The sequence below is a fragment of the Sapajus apella genome, unplaced genomic scaffold, assembly GCF_009761245.1.
Source record: "Sapajus apella isolate SASKATOON/1434 unplaced genomic scaffold, GSC_monkey_1.0 scaffold35, whole genome shotgun sequence".
Lineage (NCBI taxonomy): Eukaryota > Metazoa > Chordata > Mammalia > Primates > Cebidae > Sapajus > Sapajus apella.
The window spans coordinates 19,419,670-19,431,894 of NW_022436975.1; the positions used below are offsets into that span (position 1 = coordinate 19,419,670).

A 12,225-nucleotide genomic window follows, 5' to 3' on the forward strand; every position below is an offset into this window, starting at 1 on the left:
AAAATCAGGGGATGTTATTCTAGGCCATTAAGAGAAATGGCATAACATAGAGAAAACAGCAATGGAAACATTGCTTCAGACAAATAATATTTGGTGGATTGACTTTTTAGTAGGACTGTGAAGAAAACTTCTTATATGTATACGATAATATTTAAGCATTCTGAGTGGACACAGTCATCTGTGGAAGAGATATTTGACACTTTGTTTTAAACGTGGTAGTATAGTTGTACATTTACATTTTGACTGGAGAGGGGTTGATGCTTGGTTTTTCATGTCATTTGTAGAAGACTGGGATATGAGGTGGTGGTTTTTCCAAAAGGCAAAATTTATATAAAAAAAAATGTTTTTCTAATCTATTGAGGATCTGAACTGCAAAAGGACCAAGCACATTCGTAGCCCTAAATGATCATCCAGCTTCTCAACGATAGACTGTAAATCATAAAGAACTTGCATTTAAAGTCAGAACATAACAGAATTTTTCAACAAATATTCAACTGAATAATAATTGTTGGCGGCCGGGCGCGGTGGCTCAAGCCTGCAATCCCAGCACTTTGGGAGGCCGAGGCGGGTGGATCACGAGGTCAAGAGATCGAGACCATCCTGGTCAACATGGTGAAACCCTGTCTCTACTAAAAATACAAAAAAAATTAGCTGGGCATGGTGGTGCGTGCCTGTAATCCCAGCTACTCAGGAGGCTGAGGCAGGAGAATTGCCTGAACCCAGGAGGCGGAGTTGCGGTGAGCCGAGATCACACCATTGCACTCTAGCCTGGGTACCATGAGTGAAACTCCGTCTCAAAAAAAAAAAAAAATTGGTGGCATGTATTACATTCTTGCTATAAACCACATACTATTCTAAACACACTAAATGTGTAAACTGATTTAATTTGCAGATAATCCTCAGAATTAATTATTATTACTATTCCCATATTATAGATAAGAACATGGAGGCATGTATTGATTTAATAATTTGTCCAGAGTAATACAACCAACAGGTGGAAAAACACAGTTTGAAACTCAGGCAGCACAGGTTGACAGTCTGCCTACTAGTCATTCTGCTTTATTGGTAAGCACCAAGCTATTGTCTGAAGGTGAAGATGGAGGCCTAAAATAGATAAAAACAATGATATATAAAGAGATTTAGGTGTTTGAAATGATGAAAGTTCATGACTGTTTCAATGGAGAATAAGGCATTGTTGTACTTTCAAAAGCAAAGGAGAAACATATTGATTCAGATAAATGTGAAAAACATAGGGAAGATTCTAGACTGTCAATTTTAGAGCAGCTACCATAGCTAGAACTTAAAGAAAAAAAAAAGTATCGATTGTCAAGAACTATAAAGAATCTGAGATTTTACTGCATTTGCAACTTTATATGTTAGTCTACCAATGTTTTACGCATACTAGGAAATGTCATGAAACTCCTGGGTCAGAGACCAAGGACTTGGCTTTACAGCAATAACAATAACCAATAAGCAGGGCTGAGCAATTATAAGAGGTAGAAGTCATAAACTGAAGCATGATGGTGAATGCCTGGTTGTATCAAGTGTCCACATAATGTTTTGAAATATCACTTGATTAGTGTCTTAGTCTTTTTGGGATGCTATAAAATACCATACAGAAATACCATAAATTGTGTCTTATAAATGACAAGTATTTATGTCTCCCAGTTCTGGAGACTGAGAAGTCCAAGATCAAGGTGCTGGCTGACTCAGTGTCTGGGGTGGACCTGCTTCCTCATAGATGGCTGTCTTCTCATGGTGTCCTCACATGGCAGCAGGGTGAGCTAGCTTTCTGGAGTCTCCTTTATAAGGGCACAAATTCCATTCATGAGGGTTCCACCCTTGTGACCTGATCACCTGCCAAAGTCCCCACCTCCTTATATTATCACACAGGGGGTTACATTTCAACATATGAATTTGGGAGGGAACACAAACTTTCAAGCCATACCAATTAGTTACCAATTTCACATTTAAAAAAGGATATCTATCTTCTCTTAAAAATTAGTACATCTGATAACCTGGGTTTATATTCTGGAAGGATTTCACAGTAGTAGCTTCCTCCTGCTCTAGACCTGGAGGGCAGCAGTCATGCTCCAGTGCACTTTAGTCTGTCTGGTTAGAGTCATTCATTTACACTATCTTTCTGAAGTCTAGAGGCCTTTGTTTGTAACCTCTGAATTGTAGGAACACCATGTAAAGGAGTAAAGACTCTCCCTTAACCTTCAAAGCATTTGATAAGTGATTCTATGAAATAAACTCACAACAGGCAGGTTAACAGGAGAAAAGATCTACAGATTTGTTATGAGCTATGCGGCATCACAGGAAAGAAAAGTGAATACCTAAAAACCTAGTGAGATTTAGGAGCTTATATACCCTCTTCATAGGGGAGAGCATATGGGGAATGTAGGCAACTTAGAGCAGAGGAAATGATTTTGGGAGAAAGAAGAAGTGGTCTTTGGGATAATTGATGATACTTTGTGAGAAAATTTATCTGGGCATGGTGTCAACTCCTAGTCTCCCTCTCCTGTGATAAAAGTTCATCTTCCTTGGTTAATGAAACTCCCAGGGAGGTGATTGATGGTAATAATGAAGTTCCTTTTGGAGAATCTGTCTTTAGGCAGATGAGGGAAGTTCGGCATTTGCTGTTTTCTAAGTGCCTTCAGTTTGAAGTAATCAGTATACCAAAACAGCATATTTTGGGGTGACATGTTCTAAACTCCTTCGGGTAGAACTTCAAGGAGAAGCAATGAATCAGGTCTGGAAGAATGCAGGTGAAGGAAGCTCCAGGCCACTGGGAGAAGGATCTGGTGCCAGAAGATACAGACTCCTGTCTGTACAGGCTATCAGTGTCTCAGAGTGTCAGGTTATGGGCAGGAGTTGAAGGCAAGAAGCCTGCAGCCTTTAGAGACTGGTAATCCCTCAGAATGCAGACAGAGTGAGCCAGTCAGAAATTCAGTGCTGCAGATCAGACCAACATGGAGAAAAATGACTGCTTCATTTAGAGAGCTGTGCCCATCCCCATTGCTCCCTTTGTGGGTCCCTGTATTTTGTGGGGAAGAGGCAGATGAGAGAAGAATTCAGAGTTCATAGAGCAAAACCAGACATTGGATTTTAGCCTTGGAATCAGGATTTAATTCCAAATATTGAGGGATTGGAGACAGTGTGGTGCAGATGAGTAAGAACGTTTAGGATAATTAATGTTAAATTATATCACTTTACTTACCGATGCCTTTCAAGAGTTTACACAAAGGTAGACTAGAAAGACAATCTGCTTTGGATTGTGATAAAAGGGATCTGACATCTAAACTACCTGGTATGCCATTTTAGGGAAAGTTCAGAAAATCTCCTTGTTTAACTGTGAGATGGAGTTCATATAGCCTTGGAGATAATTTCCAAGGGTGACTGGGAAGCTGGATGGGATAATTACCGTGTAAATACTTGAGAAGTTTAAAATGCTTTGAGTTTTTTCCTCGTCTTTTTGAGAAGCTCACATTAAATTGCTAAGATATTGAGTAAAAAGGAGCCTCATTTTCCTGACATTTTCCTCTCTGCCTAAGACTTCTGACTGGTCAGGGAAGAAATCTCTGGTCCATCTTTCAGGATTTCTGTGTTCTATGAAACAGTGTAAAGTGGCAATGTTTTTGTTTGTTGTTGTTGTTTCTTAGAGTTTCAAGGTCAAGAAATCATTTTCTCACTGAACTAGGGAGGTAAAATGTAATAAATGAGCTTAATGGTTATGTTGTGATCTTGAAATAACACTATAATACTAAGATATTATCAACCGTCTTGATATAGAATCAATAAGACTCAAATGATGTTGAGGGTTTCTGCAAAGAGCCCATCAATGACCAAGTTAATATAAAAAGTGTAGTCCACTCTTCAGATTTTCATTTTCCTTAATCTTTTTTTCAAATGTTCCACTGCTTGTAAACTATTCATAGGGTTACAGAGGCTCAGATCATGCTAACCCAAATATGGTACTTTGTCATGTTGGGTACTTTGAACTGAAGGAGACTGGAAGGACTTCAGAAGCAAGGTCTCTCTGACCTTCTCTTCTCTACCTGTCTTCTGCCACTTTTTCTCCCTTGAAGCAAGACATAGAAACCAGAATTCCTCTTCCTGAGTCTTTGGGCCTTTATTCGTGGAGGCTCCGTGTCACATAAAACTTTGGTTAAATACATTTGTTATGCTTTTCTTTTGTTACCTTGTCTTTTGCTATAGGAGGGTCACCTGTGACCCTTATGATGGGTGAGGAAAGGTATCAAATCTGTCTACCCCTACTGTCACAGTGTCTGAACATGAGTTTGCATATAGTATATCCAGAACCTTATTGCTCTTATAAAGCAATAAGAGCAATAATTTTAAGTTAAATAAATTTTAAATATAATTTAATTTAAAAAATTTAATTGTTTTTTTAAAAATAATAAATAGTAATTGTATATATTGTGTATTTATAAGGTATAATATGATACTTTGTTATATTTTTATTTTATGGAAGGATTAAATCAAGCTAGTTAATAAATCCATCACTAATCATACTTATTTTTTTGTGATAAAAACACTTAAAATCTACTTTTTTAGTAATTGAAATATACAATGCATTATTATTTGTTATAGTCACCATTTTGTGCAACAGATCACTGAAACATATGTATTCCTTCTGTCTAACTAAAATTCTGTACATTTTGACGAACATATTCCCTTTCTTCATTAGTCGTCTTTCCCCCAGCCTCTGGTAACTACCATTCCATTCTTTACTTCAATTAGTTTGATTTTTTTAGATTTCAAATATAGGTGAGATTGTGCAGTATTGGCTTTCTGTGCCTGACTTATTTAATTCAGCATAATGTCTTCCAGGTTCATCCCTACTGTTGCAAATAACAAAATTTTCTTCTTCTTAATGGCTGAATAGTATTTCATTATGTTTATATACCACATTATGTTTATACATTGATTCAATGATGGACACCTGCAGTGGTTCCATAACTTAGCTACTGTGAATAATGCTGCAATGAACTTGTGACATGCTGATTTTAATTCTAAAGCTTCTGTACAACAAAGGGAACACTGAATAAAGCCAATCCACAGACTGGGAGAAAATATTTTTAAACCACACTCTGATAAGGGGCTAATATCCAAAATACATAAGGAACACAAAAAACTTAATAACTAGAAAACAAAGAACCCAGTTTAAAAATGGGCAAAGGATTGAAATCAGCATTTCTCAGAAAAAGACATACAAAGGGTCAACAGATAACCTGAAAATGCTAGTCATCACTAATCATCAGGGAAATTTAAAACCACAAAGCATTATTGCCTCACACCTGTTGGAATGGCTGTTATCAAAAAGATAAAAGAGGAAAGATAAAAAGTACCAGTGAGTGTGTAGAGAAAAAGAAACAATTGTGCACTGTTGGTGGAAAAATAAATTAATATAGCCATTATTGAAAAGTGTGGAGTTTCTGCAGGAAAGTCAAAAAAGAATTACTATATGTTCCAGCAATCCCATTTCTGGGTATATATTTAAAGGAATTGAAATCATTATGCCAAAGAGATATCTGCAAAGAATTCTTCTCATTCAGGATCTGATTGGAAGATGTGATTAGTAACGGGACTGACACATTGTACTGGGAATGACTGAGGGATTTGGGAGATAACACAACCAGCGGAGGAACTTCTACTTTTCCAGGCATCAGGGAAAGAGAAATTCCGGCTACATTAAACAGGTCTGTAGAGTGTTCTGTGCCAAAAAGCGATTAAAGGAGCAAGGATGTGAAACAAGTTTGTTGATTAGCATAGTTATAAGAAATAAAGAAAAATAGAAGTTGTTTTCATAAATATTTTACATGAGGTTAAAAAGTGCAAAATAACTTGTGTTTTTAAGCTGGAAATTATCCTGTTAATTTCATATCGCTTGACAGCCTTAGTCTGGTGTGAACATTGCTGCAATTTGTGTAATTTAAACAGAGAAATTACATTATTTGGCAAGTGAGAAAGCGCATGGCTAATAGGTAACTCACTATCAAGCTATATAAAGAATCTAGCCCAGAACATCTTATTTTCACCCTTAGATCATGAGTGAAATAAGCCTCTATAAAACAACAATTTTGAGTAAATAGAGCATTGGCTATATAGGATATAATAGTGGTTCTTATAAGTGGTGAGTTTATTTGTTATTAGGTAGATGTTTAAAAAAGTCAATGAATGTCCTGGCTGGACTTACGGAAGATTCCACAAATACAGTTACATATCCTTGAACGATATAGGCAAAACAAGTTGCATTTCTTGCCTAAGAGTCATAGTACACAGTAAGTCATATCAAAAAATTAAAGTGTTGGTAGGTTAATAAGTCAAATTATCAGTAATTATCAGCAAAACTTTCATGGCTTAAAAAAATTGTAATTTGCAAAATTGTGAGCTTTGCATTAAAATTCTCTATTTAATGTCTTGAATTTTGTTTTAACCAGCAGGCAACTGCTGATAGCAAGGCACTAATGACTATTTAAATGAAGTTTATAAGCCATTTTTCTGGAAAGACCACCCACTAATTCTGTCTACACACTGCCATTCTCAGGAGTTAAATCTTGTTTTTGTGGACTCATGCCAGGGCATTCCGGGTGGTAAGATGCTATTTGCTTTTGATGGTGCAAGTGTTTGCATTCCTTCATGCTTAACATCAATAGTGCACAAAAAAGGGAGCTGAAATCCATTTTAAAAGAAATTGGATTATAGAGAACATACAGTGATACTGGCTCCGAAACTACAGCATGAGAATTCCAGGAGAAATTCGTTCCTAAATAGCTTGTTGTTTTTTAACTGATTTGTCTCATGTAATTCAACCAAAGATGGTTCTTCATTTCTCCTAAATATCATGGGATTAAAATATTGAGTCTAGTTATATGTGGATTTGATAAAGCACAAGTACATCACTGTTGGTGACAGAATGCTGGTAAAAAGATAAATGTCAAGTCATAGGAATGTGAACTCTTTTCAAATTGTCTAGATTATTTATTAGTTGACTTGAGAAAACCTATGTAAATGGCCATATATTTGGTTTCATTTGGTTTATGTTTTTTCTTTTTATTCTTAACTATTTTATACGTTTATATTCAGCAACTTCCCATGGGAAGAAACGGTGAGCAAAACAGACATGAAAGAAAATGGATAAGGATGAAAATGGATAACTATTACTTGTTTAAATTTTGAAAATTTTCATAAAGCTGACCTCCTAGGCCTAGAGGCGAACGGGATTCCATTTGAGTCACGTACACAATTGTAACCGGGTGTTTCAGGTTTTTGGCTCCCCTGCCCGGGAATAGGGGAAGAGGCCTTGGAGGTGCAGTGGGCTCGTTCCAGTAAATATCTGACCCAAAGGGTTTTGCAGAAAAGCGATTTATAAGGCAGAGAAGAGAAAGAGAAACAGAGAGCAAGCGAGCTCCCACGCTGCCGTGGGAGAGGTTCCCAGAGAGGGAAAATCCGCACAGGTGAGGGGCCGGGGGTCTTTCAATCTGGGAGTTAGTCCCGCCCCATTGAAGTTCTTGTCCCATAAGAGTTCCTTCAAACTTCCATTGGAGTGATTGATTTTTTGACTTTGACATCGAATTGGTTGTTTGGCCCACAGTCCTCCCATAGCTTTTCACGGGCTTTATAAACAAAAGCAGCTCACCTGGGCAGTCTACCTTCCCGATTGCGCGCGCGAAAGTTAGACAAAGACCTCTAAGCTTCCGGATGGGGACTGGGAACGTGAAAAGGAGGCAGGTCAGGCAGGCCTCTGGCAAGTTCTTGCCTTTGAAACCACGCCCCTTGCGGACCCGGGAAGAGAAGTTAACACATTCCCTTACAGTGCACCATCTACTGCCGTGTTTCAAGTGACAGGAACATTTAATTTGAATCCAAATGCATTTATCTAGCACTACTCTGTGTCAGATACTGTGATATGCTTTGGAAATAAAAATGAACACTTCTTCCTTCTAGGAACTTGCTTGTATTTCAGCTAGAATCAGACATGCAAACAAGTAAGTGCAACCCAAAATGTCAGATTTTGATCGTGCCATGGGAGGAAATAAAGCATGTTAGAATGGCTACGTCATCCCGGGTGTGACTGGTTGTAATTTTATGTGGGCTCTTGCTGTGGAAAAAAGCCTCACCTTCAGAAGTATTGGTATACTGCTTCCATTGTTCATTCAAGATCTGCATGAAAAAAGACATGAGAATAACAAATGCCAGCCAAAAACTGGGGGCCACATCAGTTTCATTTTCTTGTGCATTTGCTTGTAAGTCAATGCAAGATTCTCTTTAACCCCGCTCCTTCTAGTAGCTGTTTTGTGATTTGTAGGGCAGGGAGGGCCTTGTATGCACATGTGTGCACACTCACCGGCACAATCTCAAAGCCTTTCTTCTTATATGACAAACAGCTGGTACTTTCAAGCAAGTGATATCAGGATTGAAATCTCAGCTTGACCACTGTACAACCTACAGAAAAAAAAAGAAAGCCTCTGTAGACTTCAATATTCTATATGAACATGGGATGATAATTTTTGCCTATGGGGTTGCAGTGAAATGGAGTGGTTACCTCAGTTTTTAGCATAGAATCTACTCTGAAAAAAAGTCTATTTCAGGAAAAAAAAACTGGCCATATACATCTCAAAATAAGTCAAATATACTTTTAAATCCAGAGAAGTCACACTATGTACTAGAAAAAAAAAAGAAATATTAAATTGAAGGTCTGTGAAACAGTCATAAGGGTTGTTCAAGTGAGTAAAATATTAAGACTGATTCTGATTTTTACCTGAATAAACAGAGGAACTTTTGAAGTGGTGTCATTTGACTGAGGTGATACTGGAGGTCCATTGTCCCATGGCCACAGAAAACTAGGACATGGACACACCAGAGTGAGGATCAGAGCAGATGTTTCATAGGCAAAAGAAAAGAAGAGAGGGATGCAGAGAGGGGTCCTGGAGAAAATGCATTGCCAGTTCCTTGGTGAAATGCAGAGGTTTTATAAATGAGTTTGAGGGGATGGTCTCTGATATACATAGGTCACAAAAGATTGGTCAGACCCAGGTGTGCCATTTGCATAGAGCAAGAAGAAGCTGGCCACCCCACCCTAACTTTTATTATGCAGGTGGGTTCTCTACCTGGCCGGCATCGTGTTGCCTGGTTCTCTACTATATACGTGGTGACAAAGAAAAGGGGACCTCCATGTTGAACATGCCCAGCTTTCAGGTAGCCCTTTTCTATTGGCACAGCTTCCTGCATTCACCGGTGTGAGCTTCCAGCTTGCTTATCTATGTTTGCAGCTCAATTTTACAGCTGCTTTTTGTTAGAAAATAAATGATTTGGGGGATGCGTTTTGTTAAAAGGAAAGCCATGCTGAGGACCCCTTTTATCCTCACTATCTACCTAAATAATTCTTTCTAGCTCCTGTATCACCTTGATTATAGAGATGTTGATTTCCTTATCATTCCTCTTTCTATGGATGTACAATCTACATGTTTACTCTATCTACCTATTCATCCATCCATTTCATAAACCCCTTTCCCAAGACTGTGATGTAAAGGAAATGGATGATGTGAGAGACAGAGAAAGGTGATCTTCCTAGTCACAGTAGCTGCCTCAAACAACAGCAAGAAAAGCCTGTTTATGAATCCCTCAGGGTTTCCAATTCATACCAGCAGAGCTGAGGATATGTTTTTGCTTCCCCATGTAGTTACTCAAGACTTTGCTGTGGTCTTCATTCAGGGTAACCTCCTTTTCCAGGATTTTGGGACTTTAGAGAATATCTGTGATATGTGGAAGAGAAATTTAGGAAATGCCGAAGGCCATCCAGAGAATAAGTATCCTAAAATTAGGGAATGAAAACAGTACACTGGCGCTACGAGAAAGAACAAAATCCTTTTCATCCTTTGCAGCAACATGGACGAGCTGGAGACTATTATTCTAAGTGAAATAATATAGAGATAGAAAATAAAATACCACATGTTCTCACTTATAAGTGGGAGCTAAACACTGGGTACACATGGACATAATCATGGGAACAATAAACAACGGGACTCCAAAAGCAGGGAGGTTGGAAGGGGGGTGAAGGTTGAAAAATTATCTATTGGGTTCAATGGTCACCATTTGAATGATGAGTACACTAGAAGCCGAAACCCCACTAATATGCAATATATCTGTGTAACAAACCTGTACATGTACCCCTGAATCTAGAATAAAATAAATAGGTGTATTGTCAGGAGAAAGTCTATGCACTCAATTTTCAGGTAGGGGAAGACTCTTAACCTTCCAGTGGGTGCTAAGGACTGACTTCCCTGCATTGTAATAGAATCACACACAAAATGAGAAGTAACCATATTGGACAATCAAGGAAACAATGAAATTGTTGTTGTTCCCTCACACTTCCTTTACTCAATACATCCTTGAGTGAGATGCCGGACAAAGGAGAGGAAGGTGAGCCAGTACTCCATGCCTATTCATTTGTTAGTTGATTGACATTTGGCCATGTTTATACCTTCTTTGGAGAAGTAGCTATTTCAATTCCTTACTCATTTTTAATTTGGGCTATTGTCTCTTAATTGTTGAGTTGTAAGACTTATTTATATATTATGTACCTAGACTTTTATCAGATACATGGTTGCAAATATTTTCTCCCATTCGGAGGCTTTTCACTTCTTTGATTGTGTCTTTTGAAGCAAAAAGCTTTTTCATTTTGATCAAGTCCAACTTATCTGTGTTTTCTGCTGTCACTTAGGCATGTGATGTCGTATCTAACAAACTATTGCTTAATTCAATTTCCCAAATATTTATGCCTATGCGATCTTCTAAGAGTTTTGTAATTTTACCACTTATATTCAATTCTATGATCTATTTTGACTTAATTTTTGTCTATGATGTGAGACAGGGATCCATTTTCATTCTTTTGCATGATATCCAGTTGTTCTAGCACCATTTGTTGAAAAGATTATTCCTTCTGCTTTGAATTGTCTTGGTACCCCTTTATGAAACCATGTTTACCTTAAACTGTTTTCTAGTATTATAAATTTCTGCTTCTCTTATGCCTTACAGTGCCAAACTTGAAATTAGCCATTTCTCCAAGGATCCGTGGTTCCCGTTAGCAAAAGTGTACCGTAGAGAATAAAATCTGCTTATTAAGGTGCATTGTGGGAATGGCATTGCTTTTTGGCTACTTTAGTGAAAAAGATTAGGGCAAAAATACTTTATTGAATAAATATGTATTTAAGGCATTGTTTTATATTGATATTTCCACTCCAATTATAACATTGTGGTATTCCCACTTAAGTTCTTGGTTCTATAATAGAAAATTCTTTTTTTACACTAAAGATCTTTATTTCTGACAAAGTACAATTATTTATTTGTTTTCAAGTCAAGAAAATATGTTACATGTAATATATAAGATATCCCAAGATTCTTAGTGCGGTTTAAATTTACTAAAATTTAAAACTGGAGTAAGACTTTTGGGAAACCTTACAGAAAATTATGCAAACAATAAAACTCCTGAATTAATTTTTAAAGTCCTATGTGGTTACTTTTGTTTTTAGATTACATGGATTTCACCAGTGATTTGCAGCCACGTTACTTGTTTTACAGCTTATAGAGTCATTCATAATACCTTACTCTGTATAGCAATATAATTTCTTTCTTTTCTTTTTTTTTTCCCATTTATTTATTTTATTGCATTTTAGGTTTTGGGGTACATGTGAAGAACATGCAAAATTGTTGCATAGGTACACACATGGCAGTGTGATTTGCTGCCTTCCTCCCCATCACCTACATCTGGCATTTCTCCCCTTGCTATCTCTCCCCAGGTCCCCACCCCTCACCGTCCCTCCCCTATTTCCCCCCAACTGACCCCAGTGTGTAGTGCTCCCCTCCCTGTGTTCATGTGTTCTCATTGTTCAACACCCGCCTATGAGTGAGAACATGTGGTGTTTGATCTTCTGCTCTTCTGTCAGTTTGCTGAGAATGATGGTTTCCAGGTTCATCCATGTCCCTACAAAGGACACAAACTCATCGTTTTTGATGGCTGCATAATATTCCATGGTGTATATGTGCCACATTTTCCCTATCCAGTCTATCGTTGATGGGCATTTGGGTTGGTTCCAGGTCTTTGCTATTGTAAACAGTGCTGCAACGAACATTCGTGTGAATAATCAGTTCCACTGTTTCAGTTTACCTACAATTTGAGATCAATGCTAATTTACATTC

At 37.7% G+C, this 12,225-nt stretch overlaps 1 protein-coding gene across 2 annotated transcripts in view; it reads left to right on the plus strand.

Moving 5' to 3' along the window:
- The window catches only part of CUNH8orf34 (chromosome unknown C8orf34 homolog), a 442,661-nt gene that overhangs the window by 279,308 nt on the left and 151,128 nt on the right, over positions 1 to 12,225 (plus strand). The gene's annotated exons all lie outside the window — the stretch shown is intronic.